A 24,369-nucleotide genomic window follows, 5' to 3' on the forward strand; every position below is an offset into this window, starting at 1 on the left:
AGTGCTTGGCTTGCATAAATTCTCTGTAAAATAGTCTTTCAGGAAAATTTGAGAAATGTAGCCAGCTCATTGGAGCTGTACTCTCTGAATAGAGTTTGAATGGTTGGCAGTTGAGCTTGAGGAAGGAAAAAGAAATAGATTGTCCTGTGACTACCAGTGGAGGGGCAGTCATCTTTCTTAGTCATTGCCAGCAAGATTCTCCCCAGAGTTCTCTTTAATATCCTTCACCTGGGAGATGGTCACCTACCCAAGAACCAGTATGGCTTCAGGAAGGACTGAGGAATGATCAACATGATGTTTGCTGGCCTACAACTCCATAAGAAATGCTAAGAGAACAATGTTCATTGATCTAACCAAAGCCTTTGATACTGTCAGTAGTGAGGGCCTGGTAAGAAAAATCATGAGAAGATCATGGTGAAATTTTGTTGCCTGGAGAAGTTGTCAGTATCATGTGCTAGTTTCATGAAGGCATACTTATACTGGTTCTGAATAATGGATGATGCTCTCCCACTTTCCCAGTCACCAATGGAGTAAAACAGGACTGTTTGCTTATTCCTGTGCTTATTAGCTTGATGTTATCGGACACCTTCAAAAGGACGAAAATGGCATTAAAGTCAACTGCCGCACTGACATTAAATACTTTAATCCGTACTTTGCACAAAGTAAGCAATTAATGAATGCTTTTTTTTTCATTCATTCATTCTGATGTAAGACACTGATACGGCACATTGAAATAAGTTAATAATCTACATAAGAAAAATAACAGCATTGTAGAGTTACAGCAATAAATATGGTAAAATACAACAAAATACTGTCATGGTAAGTGTAATTGGTGGGGCAGGGGTGTAGAGGAAGAGACGGAGAGCCATCAGCAACAAATTTGGCAACCAGGGAAAGCAACAGGGAACAGATCAACAAGTCTATTTTGTAATTCATAACTTGACAATAATGAAAGAAATAAGAAAAAAAGTTATGGACTATCTGGAAAGTTACTATAGTAATTTATGGAGAGCAATTATGAAAAAAAATGAATGAATTCTTTTTACTAACTCAGGACTAAATCAATTGTTTCTATTGAATAAGGGTTAGTGCTAAATTTTTGAACCTTCTAACTGCAGAAACTAGTCACCCCAGCTTAGTTACCCCTTTATGCAGGAGTAAAAAGAAGTATAAAATATCAGTGGAGGGTAGGGAAAAAACATCTGAGTATTCAAGAATCTTATCAAATTTTTTTATTCTTTAAATTTAAAAATTATAAAAATCCATAGATGAGTAACCATCATTACAAAAGCAATTAATATCACATTGGTAACAATTCAATTCCTCTGTCTTGAATATTATACTATTAAAAAGGAAAGAAAAGAATATAAAGGACAAAAATTGGTTATAATTTTGAAGTTACTTTAACTTTTACTCACAATGCATTGATTTCAAGTTTTAGGTATGCTCATTAATAACTGATGAGGACTGGTGGTTCAAATATATAGGAAATTCACCTTTGATTTTTACTATTGATTTTTAAACTTAATAGCCTCCTATGAGAGTTGGCTGGTATTTGAAGTTTCAGAATTAGTTGAGACCCAAAGAGTCTAGCCAGTTGTGAAACATTATATTTGAGGAAAAATTCCTTTCTGTCTCTTGAGGTTATCAGTTTATGCACTCAATTGACAGGTTTATTACTCTAATACTGAAGATTGAAATTCTCATATTATAGGTCATAAAAGTCATTCGCAGGGAATTTTTTTTTCAAGGAACTTCTGCAGTTAGAAATGCCAGAAGCACTATGGAGAGCCACAGACTAGAATGTCCATTTCATGCACACCCAATATCAAACAACATTTAAGTACTTTGTAAAATATCAATTAACTGAGCAAGGCTAAGTCTATTTATAATAACAAAGTGCTCCTCATCTGCAGTACATGCTTTGTCTTCAAGGGATGTGCCTTCTTTTATTGCTCCCCCCTCCCCCAGGCATTATAAATGACTAGAAAGGTAGGAAACCAATCCACTTATATAATCAATTAGCAAACTATTGTCATGGAAAGTCCCCTTCCCCCAGATGTTTCAGGATTTTGAAAGGAAAGTGAAATAAATTGTGGAACCAATTCACATTTTATTAGAACAGTTATTCCCACAGAATGATCTCTGTCAAAATATGGGGTAGCTTTCCTGAGATAATATATCTCATGAAATATAAAGCCCCTTGTTGGGGAGGGAATGGTTCATCTCTCACGTAGAATATATTTTATAACATTATTTTAATAAGTGGTCATGGAGTTTCAAAATTTCAAACTAACACGTCTCATTATAGTATCATATCCTAATAAGCCACTATTTCCTTCTAACCAATTTGGTGCACCAGTCAAATTCACATTATGAGAGTGATGTGACCATTCAGGCCCATAACTACTTTGCCCCAGGGTGCTGAGGTTTAGAGGGTGCTTACAATTCTTGAAAATCTTCAGCAGTATAGAAAAAGCTAAGCTTAGCAAGAAATAGAAAAGCAAATAAACAAACAACTTGTTCAAATAGGAAGTCATATAATGGCACAGGTACGTCACAATTTTCCCTATATGGTACCACCCCAAATTGATATCTTCTTTGTCCTACTTCAGCTTATTAAGCCCTGGTAGCCTCTGTCAGTAACTTCATGATATCTCTGAGTATTTGCCCACTGGGATTATCCTCTTCACTTCTACCCCTTCTCTCTCAGTGTTTGAGAGCACATTTTCTGTTGTTTACCTTGGGTATCTTTTGTGCTCCTTTGTCTCCAGGTGTGAAAATTTGCTAGTTATGGTTCTGTTGTCATTACAACCAACAAACAGATACAAAATAGACTTCATTAAGTTGGGGATATGTTTTTTCAGGGACAAAATGAGGGTCATGGCAACTTGAGCTCTTGGCCAAAGAACCCAGCTGTTGACCCTCTTAACAAGCCCTCTTTATTTGACATCTGCAAACATTCTGAGGAGGCTAACTGATTTTTATCTTCCAGCCTCCTAATATAAAGCAAGCAAACAAAAATAACACCCCTTATTATTTGTCTTGAAACTATCAATCTCATTTCCTTATGAAGAAACTCTAGGAAATGGTGACTCTGGCTCCTTAATGTTTTATTGGCCTAATAAAATATATTAATCCCCCCAATAACTTGTTCCACATGTCTGAACCATAAAAATGCAGACGCATCTTTTTTTCTAACACCCATAATGATGTTTTTTTTTTTCCCTCAAAGTATTCAAAACTAATGTTAACAGAATACCAGCATACATCTTTTATCTGTAAGGATTTTTATCTGGATCCACAGATCTATTGTGTGCATATGTATCATTTTTAATGATATAAAATGCATGAAAGGAAAGCTCATATCTGTAATAGGTAGCTTCACTTCCCCCATCCTTTTTCAAAGACATCTAAGTTCTTCACTGTTATTGCCAACCACAAGGGCTATGGGAAGTCTGAGCGCTCTGAAAAGCAAAGACAGCCACAGAAGATGGGAATGGGTGGTAGAGAGAAGGGTTGGGGGAAGAGGTGGGAAAGGTGTATTTCTTAAGCACAGAGTGATGGGGAAATAAATCCTGCTAGTTTTGTGCACCCAGATGTAGGATCTAAACTGATCCATGTTATGGTTAGGCTAGTCAGATTCATATGTACCTGAAAAGAGACTCATCACTATTTGCTAAGATAATTGCTAAATGAATACGGAAATACAAAGAAGACTTTAAGTAGAAGGTCAACAGGAAGGCCTTCAAAATCCCATTTTGGGAAGGCAGAGAAATATCTCACCCATAGCAGAGAAGGGGGAGAAAAATAGAGTTCTGCCCTGTCCAGGGGTGAGATGTAAATGGCTCTAAAGACAATATCCTCTTAGTTCAGACGAAATATTGGGAAGAAATGAGGGACTCATATATCACAGAATCTTTAACAAAAGAAGAGGTTTACTTTGTCCTAACATGGCAAGGATATCCAGCAAAGACATAGTGGCCCTTAGCTTGTCTGGAACCAGCCTTCCTTGTTTCCATCTAGAAATGCATCTGATTAGTCAATAGAATACAATGTTTGACATGGTCTTGGGCATCTACCAAGTCTAAGAGACACTGATTACATGAATCTGGGAGCTTCTATGCCCCTAGACTAAGAAGCTGCCTCAGGGAAGCTGGGACCAATCAGGTTGCTTGGGGGAAAGAACCTGTATCAGCAGAGTCAGGGAGGCTCCCTCAGGAAACTGCTGGTCATATCACATGAATTAAACAACTTTATTTTATGGATTTACCTCCTCTAAGCTGGTAACAGCTTGAAAATATTTGAATCTTAAGCCCAGGTTTTTAATTTGTGGTTCTATTGTCACAAAACCCTGTTTATCTAACTACAAAATACCTAAGACCATTTACTTCTATATAAACTAGGGAAGCTAATAGTAGAATAGTGCTCAAGGAATGCTACTCTTTCCATGTCAGATGCTGTGAGTCCACTGGCCAACTGGACCCCTTCTTATTCTCACTAACAAGCTACAGGAATTGCAATCACTATTATACTTTATTGAATCTTGCTGCTACCCACCGTCCTTCCTAAGCCTGTTTCTCCAAAGCAAACTGACTGGCATGCAGAAAAACACACAGATCTAGGTCATTCCCTATGCCTGATTCCTGAAAGTAGCTTGAAACCTCTATCTTCACTGCTCCTAAAGGATTATACTGCTATGTACTACAAGGAATTTGGGATAGGGAAGAGGACAAGTGTTCTTTCCTTCTCTTCCTCCTACCTATTTGTAAAAATAAATCAGCACAGTGCTTGACATGTAGTAGATTCTGGATAAAGTATTTTCCCCTTCCCTTACCTAATGCCCTACACCTAGGGAAAGGACTATTTCCCAACTCGACACTCATATTTAGAAAATACTTGGTCCTAGTTCCTTATGCTTTCTTTGTTGCTGTCTGATTCCCTTCCATATGTGTTCATAAGATCACTCATTTAGAGTTGGAAGGGACGGGAGAGGTCATCTAATCTATCCAACCCATTCATTTTGCAGATGAGGAAGTTGAGGCCAAGAAAGGTTAAATGACTTGCTTGTGATCCAACAGGTAATAATTGATAGAACTAGGCTTTGAATTCAGGTCCTCTGTCTTTGTATCCAACATCATTCTACTGAAGCAAACTGTCCATCATTGCATCTGTCTCATATACAAGCTAGGAGTAGGTATTCTGGGATTGACCCCCCTCCCTTTTCCTCTAAAGACAGCTAGATGGTACAAATAGAGCACTGATGTAAGAAAGGCTAGAGTTCAAAACCAACTTCAGATACTTATTAGCCTTTGACCCTGGGGAAAACCATTTAACCTCTTTTCCTCAGTTTTTTCATCTGCTAGATGAGGGTAATAGCGATCTCTCTCCAAGGGTTATTGTGAAGATCAAGGGAGATAATATTTGTAAAGCACTTAGCATATTTCCTGGCTCATAGTAGGTGCTTAATAAACTTTATTCCCTGCCCTCTTACTTATTTCCTTAGCCTCTATGTAAGCTAAGGCAAACTGGCTTAAGACAATATGGCCTTAAAAATGAAGACCTGGGTTAAATTCACAGTCTGGATATATGTTGGCTATTTGACCAGGGCAAATACATAATTATCTAAAATTATTAATCAAAAAACAATCTATATTTGTAGAAATTTTCCTTAACAGCACTTCCCTATACAAATAAAACATAGATCTCATCCTTTAAAAAAAAGAGTTAAGTAAGGCTTTTTTTTTTCCCACTTTCAACAATTTGATAAAGACTTAAGCAGAACTTAACTTAGGGAATTTTCTTATTTTTTTTAACAACACTATTTTTTTAAATGTAAATTTCTGGTTTCTGATAAGGGAATGGATTTTCATTAAGTTGTTCTCAGTCCTCAAAATGAGAAACTACTCCCTCTCTGCAAAATGAAGTCAGACTATCTCTCTCAGATGTTTCACTAGTTTTCCAGAGCAGAAGTACCTAAATCAAAACAGAGGAGAAAGTGAATCTGGTCATATCTACTCATCCAAGCTTATGTCTCTTGTAGATAGGAATGGAGTGTGGTATATTAAGCTGGGAAAGGTGAAGGCTAGTGAGGCTACCTCACATATCAAGGACCTATCCTCAATCACAGAGTTGGTGTTAGGAGGAAACAATAAACTTCTGTAGAGGTAAAGCTAAACCTTAAAGTGATCTGTGATGCTGTGAGGAAATTCCCTAAACACTAGATGTCAGCCCTTGGTAGATGTTTTAGAAATTTGCTAGTTTTACCCAAAATTACTCATCTATTAAGTATCAAAGACAAGATCTGAGTCTATGGCTGTTTGAGTATGTCTCATATCCTATATACCACATGATGATAAATTTCAAAATAATCACCATAAATACATTTTAAAATATTCTATTCCCTAACACCCTTACTAAGAGATTTTTAGACACCTCAAGACTACTTATTTAGACTGCTCTTACTGAGTCCTTGCCCTTCACATCTTTCACCATAGCAGGTGTGCCTATTTTAACCTCATCTTTATTAACATCTATAACAAGCATTTTTGTGCCATAGGCAACATTTGACAATTCCCTCTTGCCTGCCTTCATATCAAAACTGGGCCTCCTTTGTGTTAGTGTCCATTCTCAGCTTTGAGTCATGACTATAAAAACTGGTACTTGACTTATTTCAAAGTAAGCCACAGAGAGCAGTTACATTGCAATAAATATATGTGTTTTTATAACAACTATTCTTAAAAAGTATCTTTCATTGCAGTGCTTTATCCATTCAGCACATGTGTCATACTAATATTCCTTAGATCCAACTTTATAATATTGCTCCCACACTCAAGAATCTCAGGATCTCCCTATGTCTTATGATATTTACTCTAAATGTCTTTGTCTAACTTGCAAGCCCCTCATGTGGACCTTACTCTACCTATTCAACATCATTTCCTTCACCCAGAGCGTCTTTTCTAGTTGTGTAGATCTCTCTTCTCTTTTGTTAATATTCTATACATATATACCTCTGCAGTTTTGTTTCTCTCTCTGTCTAGAAAGCCCACCCTATCCCTTCTATCTGATTCCTATACATGTATTTAAAATAAATTTAATTACAACTCTTCCATGACATCCTCTCTGATTATAGCAATCTTGATCTTCCTTCTCACTAAACAAATATTTACTGAATACTTATCATGATAAAAGATTTAGGTGAACCTCTACAACATTTAGAGTCTAGGCCATGCAACGTAGCATGAAATTGAATATGATATTGCATGGTTTGCTCATTGTGTCTTCTTTGCTAATGTTGCCTCCTTTTTTAGACTGAAAGCTTCTTGAAGGCAAAAATCATTTCTTATGTCTCTTTCATATACCATATAGTACCTAGCACAGTTCTGGGAACATAAAATATGCCCCATAAATTGTCATTGTTTCATTATTGTTCATAGCTGAAACCATCCTGTCTTTATCAATATCCCTATAGCCTTTCAATGTTCATAATGCTATATGGCCTAACATAATTTTGAGTCAATACTTCTTCATTTCAGAGGGATAAGTAGTCTTACTCTTGAAACTTATTGAAGATTTAGCAAAAGTGGTTGACTCTCTTTGAGAGCCTATTTATTTTAAGAATTAATTTTTCTGGGTCTAATTCAGTCATAAGCTTCTCTAAATTTGTTTAGGCTAGTACATAGGTAATAGCTCATTTCCAGTTCTGTATGAATAGGTGCCAGAGCCAAAAAGGTTTATTCCTTCTATTGTCTTTTTTTTTTTTTATCCCACCCAGGCCTTTGATTCCATTGGTGTAAGGAATTCCCTGTAATGAAGAAGTTCCATTCACCTAATAATTAACAAGCCACTCATAACTTTTTATCTTGGAAAGTTTTCTGCTTAAGGACACAAAGTGATAAAGAGTTGAGCAAATTTTGAACAACTAACATCTAGTTAAGATGGCAGCTGGGAAGGTTGTAGAGACAAGCTTTCTCATATATATATTCAGAAAAAAATATAAAAAGGGCAACAGATTGAATACGGATCAATAAACAAAGCGACAGTATAGTAAGTGGCTTTACCCAAACCAAGACCCCAAAAAAATATAATCAGAAGTCTAAAGGCATTGGGAAAGGTATCATACAGGGAATCTAGTGTGGACTTAGGCAAACCAGCCCTAAGCACAGTGCCTGGCATATAGTAGTTGCTTAATAAAAGTATATTGATTGATTGAAAACCAGTCAGAAGCCTGTTAGGTCTCTGACTAGGAATGTTCCAGTCTCATCTCAATATAAAGCATGACTAATCTCTTTCATATGATAGTTTTTCAAATCCTTGAAGAAAACTGTTATACTTTCTTCCTTACTTGTTAGGGTAAAGATTCCTAGTATCTTCTGCTAAATCTTTATGGCATGGCCTTTGCAATCCAGGTCAATTCTCTATGTATGACCTCCAGGGTGTCAGTTTTGCTATATCTTTCAGAACTGGCTACAGTACTCTAGATGTGGCCTGACCAGGGCACAGTACAGTGGAAAAATCAGATCTTTAATTCTGGGCATTCTGTATTTCTCTTAATATAGCCTAATACTGCATCTGATAGAATATGTTGACTCCTGTACCTCAGCTGAACAGTGGTCCCTTTCCCCTTCTTGTACCCAGGTTCCCAAATACCAACTAACTCTATGTCCTCAAAATTGCACAATTTTTCTGTAAATTAAAAAAACATACAACAAAGCAGTTATTCAGTCAATCATATTTTAAATACCTCCTATTTTCCAGGCATTGTATTGTACATTTTGGCCCTTCATCTTATACTATTTCCTATATTTAAGCAGTTCTGTAGTTATTAAAAAAAACCAAACAACTTGACTTGGATACAGGAGGAAATTTAGTTTGAATCTCTCCTCTCTTTGTCCATTATTATAAAACCCCTAGCATATGGTCCTTCTCTGAACTCAAAACAAAACCAAAAAGGACATTCAATACTATGTGATCACGGGAAAGTCACTTAAACTCTCTTGTTTTCAATTTGCTCATCAGTAAAACTGGGATTATAGTAGATACATTACTTAGCATGGTGAGAATCAAATAATATATTTAAAGCACTTTGCAAACTATAGTGTTAAATAAATATGAAGTATTATAATTTAAATTTATTTCAAATATATTTTTCCTATTCCCTCAATGATGCTGAAAACATTTTAAGAAAGGGAGTGCAATTTTTTTTGCATCCTTTAGAGCATATAACAAAGTTTTATACACAATTTGGTTTTAAATATCAGAGTGTTGACTTCAATTAATCTAAAGATTCAAAGACAATGGGGAAATATTAGGTAATGTCTTAAAGTTTATTAAAAAGTAACATGACTGCATAACGAAATTACTCCTTTTCCTAAGAAATAAATACCCTTGAAAAACATAATTGTCATTGAATTGCTTAAAACTAGCCTATATAAATGTGAAGGATACAAATATCTATCTATCAATCCATCTAGATTTCTCTGATGTGGCATCTAAGCCTTTCATGCACAGAGTAATTATACACCCTCTAAACAGAGAAACAACAGAGGTTTCTAAAATAACAAATTTATTTTTAGATATTGTTAAGTGCAAAAGAAAAATAGAACTCTATTTAAACTTATTTGACTTTTCCACAATCTCATCATTTCTCTGGACATTGAAAATGAAGAAAGTGCACTTCTAAATAATATATTATCTTGCTGAAAGTTTATAGGAAACTTCACTATCTTATTGTATTTCTAAAAAATCTAAAAAAATCTTTTCTTTAACATCCCAACTGTCTCGAAGAGCATTACCACAGAATCTTGGGAAGGTCACTAGTGGGGTGAAGGTAAAGTTTAGGAAGGTTGCCCTCTCTATAACCCCTGGCTAGAGTTATAAATGGGGCAAAGAACGCTAATAAGGGGCTCCGTTTTACAATGAAGCACTTCACCATTTAGAACAGACCAGAGAATGGTCTTTATTATCCTAGGAGATTGTTCCATTAGGCAGTGATAGTTCATATGCTAATGGTTAATTTTAATGGAACAAATCTTGGCATGGTTCTGAAAGGAGTTTAAAACAACATTTTCACAGCCTAAGGTAATATAAGAATTCTTACAGTAATAAAACATCCTATCAATGTGGTACGGCCAAAGACCTTCCCTCAGTGAGAATATGTATGGTTTGAATTTATATGAGATATTTCCAAGCCATATTTAACACTGATGATATAGATTTATGATAGAGTATGTTCGTTTAAAATATTTAATGACAAAACATGATTAAAGTGAACATTTCCTGTGATCTCTCTGATGATTCTACTTTTATGAAGAATACAACCTGAATGAATTTATTTGCTTCCTGATATTAGTAATTAATAAAACTTTAATCAAGGGCCTATTGTCAACAAAGCACATGCTAACATCAATGAAGAAAGAAAGGGATATAAAAGAAAAAAAGTCTCATGACTGAGGAGATTTAAATTTTCAGTTTTGTCTAGAGAGCAATGTGGGTGTGTATGCATGTGTATGAAGAAACATATGTGTGTGCATATTGACAAAAAAGTATGCATATACATACAATATATGCATGTGTATATATACATATATATACATATATATGATGAGTTCATTATTAGTGTTCTTTACCGTATTTCTCTCCTGTCTCCACATACGTATGCATATATACATATACATACACATATACTATATGTGTATTTGTGTGTATACAAATATATATATATCTACATATCCATAAAATGAAGAAAATGAATTAAAAAGCAATTTAAACATTCTTAAATGATATTGGCATGAGGGGTACATATTGGAGTTGCATGTGATCTAGCTCTTGTGTATAAAGATAAGCACAAAACTATTGAATGTTCAATTTGAAAGGTTGAGTTACTTCTGATAAAACTTCTTATCATTGATGATTGAACATGAGATCAATCAATAGGACCTACATTCTAACCTTGTCTCATACAGTTACTAATCATTTAATCCTGAGCAGGTTTCTTTATATCGCTGTGTCTCTGTTTCTTCAGCTGTGCAATGGAAATGCACACAATAGATGTCCTTGTTAGCAACGTCCTGTTAGCAATAACTCTATGATAACATGATATTTTTGGATGCATGTGTTTATTTTTCAGATCTTTCTTAGTTGTACAAAAGCAATGCGAAAACTCTAAGCCCTTTGAAGGCATTTAGTTTGTTATTTTTCATTGTTGTATACTTAAACTTTCAGTGCCTTATAATTTATAGGAACCTTAACTAATGGTTGTTGAAATAGTGTAGTTTATATGAAAACAAATTCTGGAAACACTGCATAAGAATGAATATGGCTTTTTTTGTCACATACAGCTGGACAAAAAGAAGACTGTCATAGTTTAAATGTGAAGTAATTCTACTATAATCAGTCTAAAATAGAAAAGGATTATAAAGATATTCACTTTCCATGAACAATTGTTTAACTACAGGCAAGGAAATTAAAAAAAAATACTGGTGCATGGAATATGTTTTCCTTTGTATCTGAAGATAAATAATGCCTAGAAAACTATTGTGGCTGAAAACTACTATGGATGTTTGATTTAGACATAAGGACATATTTGGCTATCAGCATAACAAAGTAGTGGAATTCATTTTCAGTGGTAGATGTAAAAAAAATCCTTCTCTTCAAGATAAAATAAACAATAAACAACTATCTATCTAATACACACACACACAAACATACACACATACACACATCCTATTTCATAAAAGCAGTGAGGCAAACCAGTCAACTCTCAAAAACTTCTGGACATTAATTATTATCACTATTGGTAAAAGTAAGAATATTAATAATCAGGAAACAAAATCTTTTTAAGAGAATAAGAAAAGAAAAAGAGAAAAAGAGGAAAGGTATAACATAGTATAATTACTATTGGACTGAGAGTTAAGAAATTGTTTTTCTATAAAAAACCTAGCCACTAATTCACAGAATGACTTTGGGCCAAAATTTTTATCTCTTTAGCTTTTTTATTTTTTTGTCTGTAAAATAATATGCTTAGACTTAAGTCACTTCCAATTAGATACTTTCCAGCTCTATGAATTTTCTCCCTCTCTTTCACTGAGAGGTGGGGAATTGGTGATGCATTCACTTAACTTCTCTGAGTATCAGTTTCCTCATCTGTAATGTGGAGAAACTTTTTACTAGCTATCTCATGAGATTATTGTGAGGAAAATGACTTATAAAGTACAAACTTGCTGAAAAGTTTTCTGACAAAATATAACACTCATTTCTCTTAAAACTGCAACAACAACACTGAAAGCATAGCTATGGGAGGACCTTTTTTAACACAATCACAAATACACAACTAGAATAATGAACCAGTATTATTAGCAATGGGAGTTCCCCCCCCCCAATAAAAACAAAGCTAAATAAAGTATGACTCTATTCCCTATTACAACAAAAGAAAATAATTTTTAAAACTGTAAAGCAGGAAAATGAAATTAAAGGTATACACGTTATCAAAAAAAAGGAGACATATTGTTTCCCTATTTGCAAATGACATGATGGTTTACCTAGGAAACTCTCCAAATTTTGTAAAGAAATTAATTGAAATGATTAATAGATTCAGTAAAATAGCATTACACAAAATAAAACCACAAAATCATTAGCATTTATATGTAGTATTAACAAAGAGAAAACTATGAGGTAACATTAGTAAGAGAAATCCCATTCAAAATAACTCTACTAATACCTCAATTAACAAGATACATTCCAAGCATATATGAATACCACAACAAAACATAATTTACAGAAAGAGAAGGTTATTTGTCAGGACTGGTGAAAGACTGGGTGGAAAGACAGATAAAGGACTTAGAACATTTCTTTCTTGAGACACTGAAGTTGTAAAGGAGGTACTGAAGAGAAATTTCCTTATAGAACTGAATTTAAATCTCTCTTGTGAAGAAACCTTAAGGCAATTGTGAAATTCAGTTATCCTGAGAGAACTGGATCGTGGGAAGGCGTTTTTAGAATTGTAGCGCAAATACTTAATAGTCAGAGGTGATTCTACATATAGTGCTTCTCAGTGAAGTTTTTTTCTCCAAATATTTCAACTAACTTTGGATTTTTTTTTACATTGTTAATAAGTCATGTAGTAAGTAACACTGATATTTATTTAAGCCTATGAGACGGTAGGGTTGTGAGAAAGACAAAAGAGAAAAGTTGAAGAGAAGAGATTTTCCTGGTTTGCTTTATAAGTTGGGGTGGGGGCTCACAGCTAATTTTTTAGCAATAGAGATTGTGCATTTATATTAGTTAATGAGAGAATAACAGAACATTTCTATGAATTGCCTTAGAATCTAGTATGACAAATAGTAAAGTCACAGTCAAGTTGCAAGCTGAAGGGGAGGTATTTAGTGTGGTTGTCAATCAGAGTAATGCACTCACTACACAGCCCATTTGACCACTAATTACATGTGGAGATATCATCTTCTGAAACCTGTTTTATATTGTTATTTTTAATCTGAACTTAAATCACACCAAATGAAATAGGCATTTTCCTAACCCTAACCCTAACCCTAAATATAAAAGAGCAGAAAGTGGATTGTACATGAAAGTGAATATTGATAATATACAGCTTTCTTTTTCTTTAACATTAATAATAAATTGGACAAGCTACATAGCGTTTCAAACTATGCATGTTTGATGCCATGTCAGAGAAGAGCCACTAGGGGTAGAATATTATTCATCTGAATCAACTACTTTTTATAGTCAATAAACAACATGCACCACACAGCCTATCATACAATGCTGAAGATATAGTCAGATATAGAGTATTGCCCTTTTGAATTCTCCTGATTCTTTCTTACATTTCCTTTAAGGATATATTGAGTATGTATGTAGATCATTGTCAAATAATTTCTACACAGAAGTTAAATGTATGAGTTGTTATTTATATTTTCTTGATCATTTTTTGTTTCTTTAATATATAAGGTCTAATTTCCACCCAAGCATTTTCATCCTCATTCTGATATCTTGAAAAATATCCCCTCAAAGCCCTCAAAATCATGTCATATCTAGCACAGACTTCTGAATACACTTTGTCTAGTTCAGGTGCTCTTCCCATCTTTGTTTTCTTTAGGGCCACTTCAACTTTATGATGGAGCACACTGGAGTCTTTGAAATTACTATCCAAATGTGGTAACCTAGCTATCACAGGTGGAGAAAAAAAAACTTAACTATAGTAATCATTACAAATATTTTCTGACATTTGTTTTTTACCTCTGCCCAGTGTTCACCCTAGAATGTACTTTGGATGACTTTACTTAATTGGATCTCTTGACCAGTGCTCTAAAACAATTTTCCCCCTTTGTTTTGCACTTTTTTTGTGAGTTAATAATGATCATAATATTCTATCATGCTCCTCAGTAGTATTTTATAAACAAGTTTATATTCTAAACTAGTGATGCCCGTAGCCACATCTGCTAAGCAAATGTTTTCTATCTGAAGTGGTTTCTAGGATCTATTTCTCTCCTTATTTTGGTAACAGATTCATATTACTTAAACTTCCTTATAAAGCGGTGATCATCCATATCTGAGCTTACTGTTTTATGCATTTCCCCTTCGTATCATCAATAAATTCTTTAAATGAATCAATACGGAGCTACTTCCACTTCATGATATTTTGTTTCATTTACATTTGGGGTTCTGCTTTGGTATCTATATTAATCTTTGCTTTAACAAGTCAATGGACAAATTGTACATAGTTTTCTGATTCTGACATATATCTACCTTGTTACTCAGTCATTTCCTGACCAGTGTTATATGGTCAGTTTTACATTTTTGTGATGTTGTTTGGTAATCACTGTATCTAGCATCTCTCTACTCTTCTTTTGGATACTTCATGATTGATAAATGTGAGGCTTCTGAAAATCCATAAGCTTCTGACTTCTTATTTCTTTCCTTTGAACTAGATTGCATGCAAACACACACACACACATACACATGACATATAACTAAAATTTAGAAAACATACACATATGCACATTATACAGTATACATACATGTAAGTTTATCACAGTTCAAATTCATATGTGCTTATATACCTTTTGATTGTAAGATATATACATAACATATTTATATATGACACATGCATACATTTATGTCTGCATACATTATATATGTGTGTATATATGTGCACACATGTGTGTGCATGTGTGTGTTTATTTATCTATATTTATGTATCAGCAATTATCCTGTATCCCAATTTTGGTATTGATATAACCAAATATTAAATAATGTAAATATTTATTTAGTTTGGAGGGTCTTATCAAATTTCTCTACCTCTTCATCCTTTCCAACAGATGTTGATTCATAAACTATGATGATTTCCATAGTGGTTTATTTCTAAAATGATCCTGATGAGGTATTGCAATAAGATTAGCAAATATCAATGCCTGACTTTTGATGAAGGGGAAAAAAAGAAGCAGAACAACAATGATGTTACACAGTGGGAAAAAGCCCTATTTCTGTAGTCAGAATATAGGCTTGGCTTTTCCATCTAAGACCTCCTGAATGTGTGACCTTGGTCAATTCGGTTAACCACCATGGACCTCATTTAATTATTCTCAACTTCAAGAGCTCTTTCCATCTAAAGCTATTTGACTCTTCAAAGACAGGCTATAACCATTCCTCCTTTAACTTGTAACTTCCTTTTTCCTTCTGGCTTAATTCATATTGACAATATTGAGACCAATACAATTCATTCCTTCTAGCATGGTGCTTATCACATTTATGGTACCAACAGCTAGGCTAACTATGTTTATATGCATATATGTTTAATATATGTGTAAATGCATGATACATGTTTGTGGAGGTCAATTTTATGAAGCATTCTCAGAGTCAACATTCCTTGTTGTAGTAAATTATGTGGAAACTTTTGGGCCTTCATTTTCTGAGATCTTCTACCTATGTATATTGTACATATCATCATACGTAAATATTATAACAATTTTAAAAGAAGTAGAATTTCATTGATGTGAATATTACTTTTGCAAATTTCAGCCCCTCCACATTTTAATAGAGTGTTAAATGAATTTCTTGGCCAAAATTTATCACCTATTCATCCATGTTCTGGTGACTGAATTTTTTTTACCTAAAATTAACTGAGTTGTTATTGGAAACTCATGTCTTAGCAAGCCAGACTTCAAACTTTAAGCTTGACAGGATTTACCAGGGGTTGTGCTTCCCATTAATATGGAACCTAGGATTTCTTTCCCACCTTACTATAGCATCTGAGTGGGGCTTATATAGACATGTATGCATGTGGGTATACACACACATGCACATTTATGTGCATGCGCACAGATGTATATATGCATGCATATGTCTACGTACAGCTATATGCATGTGTATGTGTATATGCAATCTTTGTGTATATACGTAAATGCATTCACATGCATATTGCATGTATGTTTATACACATAAGTTGATACACATGTGTATGAATGTTCATTTTATACATGTATCTATGCATGCACATATGTATGCACAACAGTATTTATTCATTGTGTGTACACACAGATTTTAATATATGCATATGTTTGTAGGTATATCTTTTCCTTCCTGCTACTTACAGATACACAAAGATAGGTGACTTTTTCCTCTTTCTTTGGTCTCTTTGACTTATGTGCCAAATATTTCTGGGTAAAGCACAGGTCTATTTTAGTGGTTTGAGTGGCATAGTCTATAATTACTACACCAACCACACATTAGTTTTGTTTTTCTGCAGATCCTTCAATGGTCTTATCCTCATCATTTTTTTCCCTTTTGTCATCATTATGGTGGGTAAGAGTTGAAGTCTTAGAGTTGAATTAATTTGCATTTCTCTAATTACTAGTGATTTGGTGCATTTTTTATGGGAATTTTTTAGCTTAGATGATTTTCTTTAGAAACTGTTATTATATTTTGACAATTTATATTTTGGGGAATGATTCTTGGTCTTATATTTTGTATTTGTTACTTTATGTATCTTTGATAGGAGACCCATGATTACAGAGGTAGCAAAATCTGAACCTGGATTTTAACTTAGGTGCTCCTGACTCCAGGCCCTACATTTTATCCACTGTGTTACCTAGTTACCTCTAGGTTTGACATTGTACCGCACCTTCAACTCATCTTGGCTTGTCTCTATTCAGAGCTTCTGTAGGATTCTAGCAGTGTTTTGTGTAGTACTGAGCAGGGCAAAGGAATTCATACTTGATTTCTTTTTTTTTTTAATTGGGTAGCTACCTAAAAAGTCCAGAATTTGAGAATACTTTGAAGAACCAAGCTGTATCAATTGAGACAGTGTGTTTTTGTTTTAAATATAAATCAAACAAATATAGATAGTAGGATAAAAAAATTAAAATAAAAGTATAATAATTTTGTATCAATTTACGTGCTTAGGCCTTCTAATACTATAATTTACTGGGGTAATTGTGGGGGATCTGGCCCCCTATAGGTCCTAATAAGCCATTGACTTCCCTGGAAATTTTGTTTTTAACAATTAAATTTTGATGACAGAAAAGAAATAGTTTTGATAAACAACAAAATTGATAGTCATTTGAAGAGGTTGATGTGTCTGGAAAGAATACATGCAAAACAACTTGCATTTTAAACAGATACCTAAAGAATATGGAAATCAAATAAGCTAATGACATATATCAAAAATATAGCAAGAAAATACTGAGTGCTAAAATTCAGAATAGCTGATGTTAATGATAATAATTAAGGAAAACATAAAGTTTTGGTTCGTTTGTTTTAAAGGTATTTTGGGGTAAACAGGGAAATCAATAATGTCATATAACTCCTGCTCTATGCATCTCACATTCTGAGAGGATTCTCCCTCCAATGATACTGATTTCTTTGATTGAGAAAAACTATACTTCTCATTAGCTCTTTTGCTAATTAGGAGCTAATCTGTAATTAAAGACCACTGCAAAGACTACTATATCTTGTTTCCTCTATAAAATGTAAGATTTATTTCATTTTAACTCAAAGTGTTTCAGAGATATTACTTAATTGTTCCATAGAAATTCCACAGAGATATAGACACTGTGAAGCAAGGGCAAAGGATTTTAAAATAAGATGTGCAATACATTAAAGGTGATAGGACCTCAGAATACCCTTTGTTTTACTCTAGTTTTTTTTTTCCCTGAGAAGGTGCATGTGAAACCTTGATCCAAGTAATAAAACAGATCTAATTCTCTCACAATTATTTTTTATTTAAAGGAAGATTAATCAATCAATCAATTAACATTTATTATGCCCTTAATTTGCTTCAAACACTGAGCAAAAATGTTGGGATACAAAGAAAGGTAAAAACAATTCTTGACTTTAAGGTCACATTCTAATCAGGGAGACTACATAAAAGCAACCATGTACAAACACAATATATAGAGGATAAAATGGAGGTATTCTCACTGAGAAAACCCTAGAATTTAAGGAGATAGGAAATTGGCCCTTGTAGAAAGTAGGATTTTATCTTACACTTGAAGAAAAGCAGGGAAGCCAGGAATCTGCAAGAAGAGAAAACATGTCGGGTGTTGGGGCCAGATAGATGAAATGCAGGGAAACAGGAGTTGGAATGTTATGCTCAAGAAAGAGCATAGAGGTCTATGTTACTGGATCATGGAGCTTATGAAGAGGAAGACACTCTTAGAAGACTGCAAAAGGTAGGAAGGGGGCAGTGAATCATTTAAAATTTATATTTGATCTTGGAGGTAATAGGGAGCCATTGGCATTTATTGAATGGAGAATTAGTTAGACCTTCACTTTTGGAAGATAATTTTGATAGCTAAGTGGAGGTTGGATTGACTAGAGCAGGAAGAAATTTTACAGGTACACCAATGAAAAATTATTCTAGTAATCCAGGATTAAAATCCTGAAAGCTTGTACAAGGGTTGTAGTAGTGTCAGAGGAGAAAAGAGGACATATATGAGAACTATTGAAATGTAAAATTGTTAAGTTTTGGCAATAGACTGTGGGAGGTGGGGGTGTGTGATGGTGAAAGAGTGTGAAAAATCAGTTATGATACCTAGGTTATAAGCTTGGGTGACAAGAAGGATAAAGTTTCCTCAATAGTAACAAGAAGATGAACATCATTTAAAGTAAAAGAAATCCTGTTAATTTCAACAGCAAATTAAGTAACTTGCAGCACATTTCTGGCATGTCTGCAATATTCTAGTTATTGCTAGGTTTTATACTAAAATAAAAAGACTGAAGTGAAAACTCATAATTTGTAAATATCTATCTGTTCTGAAAGATTCATTTCTTCTGTACTAGAATACTACAAAATGAAAAGAACAAAGAGCAATTGTTAATAAGTTGGGACTTTTCTTGTTTTAAAAGCATCATTTTTGAAATACAACTTTCGTCAGTGATGCTTATATAATAACAATTCTTTTCCATGACTGTGGTAAACCCAATAGGATGGAGACAAAGACAAGGTCACAGAGGTTAATCCCATAAGAATGTGCTTTATAGTATGCTAAATCTTACCAATTCTTTAATAACATGTGCATTTTTGGTAGAACAGATAAAATATAGTTCTTTTGAAAGATAATTGACAATCAATAACATTATCATTGTGATCATCTTTACTTAATGTCTAATGCAAGGAAATACAATTTTAAAAATCCAATTTGAAAGTCTGTTAATCAAGTCCATTGTCAACAATAATGGTTTGTATGAGCTAACCTAATGTAAATTCTTTAAAGTTAATATTGGTTGTACTGACAGAATGCATGCTTAAGCTTCACAAGTTTGTGATCTAGACTTATAGGTTATAATTTCATACAAAATTTTAATAAATACATAATGTTTTTTTTTTTAGGAAGGAACCACAAATAATACTACCTTAATGGGCAGTTTTATCTTTCTTTCTTCTGAGCCCTGATTAGTATTTAGCTATGAAATTTGTATAATATAAAATATGTTTTTAGGGTTAAAAAAAACAACTACATATAGCTTTGAGACTAGATCATTACGCCATTTACTTAATACAGTTTATTTCTAAAAGTATATTTCCAGCTTAATTTAAATAACTATTAATCTATGGAATTATAATCCTTATAAATGATCTGCAAGACCAAGGATATAACTATCTTTATGTGTACTTGAGGTAAGGTAGAGGAATAAATCATAAGAAATGAGTAAATTAAGGAAATAGTAAGTAACAATATTTGAGGCACATCATTGTGTATGTTGAATTCCTCTGGAATGAGAGAAGGAAATGGGTAGAAGAGAAAAACCATGAGCCAGGCACTGAACTTGTTATGGAAAGAACAAGAGAGTACTAGATGTCAATAGATAACATCTATGATATTCTTTGTTGGGTGATAAATATTGATTGCTTGAAGGATTAGAGGTTACTGGGCATTACTGATGGAGGGAGAGTATGGAAGTGACAATGGGAAACAAGGAACATTCTGACTCCCTCACCATTAATAGTTAGGAGTACAAATAAAAATGCAATCATGCTGGGAAGGGAGGCTAGGGATGTTGTGTCATCAGGAGGCAACAAGTGGATTCAAGAAGATGGAAGACGTTGCAAAGGAAGTTTTAAGATTAAAGTGTGTGTGTGTGTGTGTGTGTGTGTGTGTGTGTGTGTGTGTGTGTGTGTAACTTATTAAGCAGAGAGTACAGTGGAAAAGCTGGGTTTATCTGGACTGGGAAGTTAGGAATTTGAGCTGAGGGAAACGGCAATAAAGGAACAGTCAGTTGTAATAATGGGGAATGGGTTTTGTACAATGACAGCTAGAACTCAGAATCAGTGGAAAGGGAGAGCATGATGGGCTGGGCTATTGTTCTGCAATCTCTAGGGATTTTGCTAAATTCCCTTTTACACTCATGATTTTGGTTCATTTTTCTGTACAGTCTAATTCATATTCAATGTAATATGGCTATTTAAAAATATATGTTTTCTCTTTGTATTCTTAAGATTTGCTACTGCTTTAACTGATTATGAGCCTAGCCTTCCTCTCCTGGATTTTTTTTCTTTCACCTATTTTTTATATTCCAATAGGCTGTCTCTGGCTTCTCTTTCCCAGTTTCTGATACATTTTCTTCCACAGAGACCATGAAGTCTGGGTATACTCAACCTTCTGTATTTGAGAGTTGTAGGGTACTAGCTGTTTGAATCTGAAGTAAATTCTATGGGGAGAAGACTGATCCTAGCTAGCATTCCAGTTTTTCTTGCTGTAGGCATGAAGTTCATGAATTTTAAAAGTATGCTTGTACATTTCTCATTGGAATTATGTACAAACCCATTTACCTGTTTTCATGCAATCTTTATGACAAGGATAAAAACTTGAATCCAATATATCTTTGTTGAAAATGTGAGAAGAGATTAATAATAGCAATAATAATAATAAAATTTTGACAGCAGGTCGCATTTTCACATTCACATAAGAAATAAGTTATTTTCCCTCTAGCCTGATTTGTTCTCCTGGTTTTTCATACAAATGACCATAGACATACCTACTACATCTCCCTACATATCCCCCTATCCACCTGGAGATACACTGGTAATCTTTTTTCTGGTATGAACGGGCAAAAGCAGTGTTATTGCCTGGATTCCTAACATGTAAGGGAGGACAAGATGGCAACTAAGGTCCCATCACTTTCAAATTTGGTAATTCTCTGATTTTCTTACCTCTGTTGGCATACAAGGAGTGGAATTCAGAGTGAACAAGCACTGCAGGAAGCTGAGGTTCCATACCACAAAATCTGAAACATAAGACTGGAAAGGTGACATATTAGGTAGGTTGTGGTTGGTGACAGTAAGTGGGAAATATAAGTATTTACCCTGTCCATTGTTATTTCATGAGTTGATTACCTTGTGCAGCATTTCCATTTTCTTCTCTTATAGATTTGATTTTAAGTACTCTAGATTTATAGCAGATTTCCTTTTATAAAAGTTTGTTACATTAAAGTGATATGTGGAAGGCCACTCCTCTAACATCTTTCTGATCTTGTAATTTGGTAATATATATTTTACATGTGGCCTTCTAAAGTGCACCCATATTTTTTGTCTAACCCAAAGTAGTAATGATGGTAATGTAACACAAAGTTAAGATGTGTCAGCTCCTTGAAGACCAGAAGGGAAGATATTAAGGGTACCTAGATAGCCATTTGTTCCACATTCTGGATAAAACAAAGAAGCAAACAGAAACCTTTTCATTTGATCATGTGTACAACTAAGGCAAAGAAAATGTTACTGGCAGGAGACATTCACATCAGATTCAAAGTTACAAAAAGAAAAATCTTGGAAGTGGTTTCCAGGGACAATGAAATTGTCACTATGAAGCTGAAGGATTGAATAATAAAGATAGTATTCTCATTCATTTCTCCAATTAAAACATGGGATTCAAGAAGCAAACAGTAGCTAAGATCATAAGATCATAACAGATTTATAGAAAGGATCTTGGAAGCTTAGAAGCCCTTCATGTTACACTTGAGGGAAATGAATCACAAAAGGGCTAAATGACTTATTTGGCCTTACACATCTACCCAGCAAATAGGCAAGGTTTGAAGATACACCTTATGCTAAGGCGAGGGTTTTATCTATTGTACCATAGGAACAGTTGCAAAAATAAAAGGTATTGAAAACCACTGGTCAGTTTTACTTTCTTGCTTTCTGATACCAGCCTGAGGGATTCTTTGCATGGGACAGAGGTCCATCACAAGAGGATACAGAAGAAAGCATTTCCCAAGAGACTTGCCAATCTTTCAAGGGTGCTTCCACCAAAAATGGAAATGGAAAGAGAGAAGCACTCTCATAAAACTGTCAATTCTAGAGCTTAGAACAGTGCCTGGCACACAATTGATTGGATTCCAATAATGAAGATTATCACCATCATCATCATCATCATCATCATCATCATCATCATCATTACAGGCACAAAATACAGAGGAATATAACAAAGGAAGTGACATCCAGAAATTAATAGTTACAAATAACCAACAGCAAAACAGAATATGGTGTCTTAGAAACAATGCTAAAGATAACAATAAGAGCTTTTGCATTTATTTTCTAATAAAGAAGATTAAAAAGGCTATGCTTTTGTTGGGGGAAAATGGTTGTAATTTTAAGAATTAATAAAGGCTAAGAAGATCTGCTCAATTCCAATTTTGTGTCTCTCTTTCCTGTCAAATACAAAGCATAATTTTCAGCATAGAAGAATAGAATAGAGGGGAAATGGAAAGGATGGAAATGAAGCCCAAGATGAGCCAGGAGATAGTATGATGATACCTAGTTGATATAATTAGTTCTAAGGCATTGTTCTGGATAAATTACATTTTAAGGTATTGAGAGAACTTAAAGCTGTAATAGTAGAGTTCATAATATTTAACTAACAGATATATGGTGATAAATGTTTAATGATTGGCTCTCTGAGGTGGTGGTGGAGAGAAAGTGCATGCATGATATCCTTTTATATTTTGTTTGCACTATTAATATGTCATCCATCATTTTCTCAAGACTAGACAATCAATAAAAAGATAAATCAATCCCTGATTCACAATGTTTGCTGATTTCTGAGGTGTAAGTGTTCCCATCTGAAAATTTATCAGTTGGCTCTTCTGAGACATCACAGATAGCTCCAACAAACATCTGTATGAAGCAACATAGGTGCTGGAAGACTAGATACAGGTAAATAAAAGTCTTAATTTTCAAAAGTGGAAATGAAGTAGATTTTTCAAAGTGGAAAATAATTTCATATAAACTGCCACTAAAATTATGGGATGAATCATAAAGTAGATACTTTGTAAAGTTTGGGAAAGAGAAACAATGATCTTTAAGAACTAGAATGATCCTTAATGACCAAGGGTCATCAGGAAATGTTCATGCCAAATATCATTTCCATACTTTTTCCCATACAATCAAATCATGGAAATTCTATTAACATAATCTATCATCATTTTAGCAAAGCATGTCCAACAATCATCATATCCTTCTGGAAAAGATGAAGAAATGCATAATTGTTAAAATATAGCTATATTGGGAGTAGGAAGACTGGTTTGATTAATATTGAAGGTCATTTACTAAGAACCTTGTACAGCAGGGTGCCACAGATATCTGATGGAAACCTTTCTTGTTCAATATTTCTATTAGTAATTTGATAAAGGTATCATATTTATCTACTTTATGAGGAACACAGGTCTAACTAGAATAACTAATTTATTGAATTATAGGATTAGGACACCAATGTAATTCAACAGACTAACACTATGACCAAAATTCAAGACAAATTTTAACAAAAATAAATATTACCTTATAATTATATATAGAGAGCTCTCAAAAAGTTTCCAATTTAATTATGAGTCAATGATTTGACTGGACTGGAAAAAAAAATAACTGAC

The 24,369-nt window shown here is 34.0% G+C and overlaps 1 pseudogene; it reads right to left on the reverse strand.

Moving 5' to 3' along the window:
• Positions 1 to 460: 460 nt before the first annotated feature.
• The window catches only part of LOC110200131 (zinc finger protein Gfi-1b-like), a 61,468-nt pseudogene continuing 37,559 nt past the window's right edge, over positions 461 to 24,369 (reverse strand).

This window comes from Phascolarctos cinereus, unplaced genomic scaffold (assembly GCF_003287225.1).
Source record: "Phascolarctos cinereus isolate Bilbo 61053 unplaced genomic scaffold, phaCin_HiC Scaffold_7;HRSCAF=346, whole genome shotgun sequence".
NCBI classification, from domain to species: Eukaryota; Metazoa; Chordata; class Mammalia; order Diprotodontia; family Phascolarctidae; genus Phascolarctos; species Phascolarctos cinereus.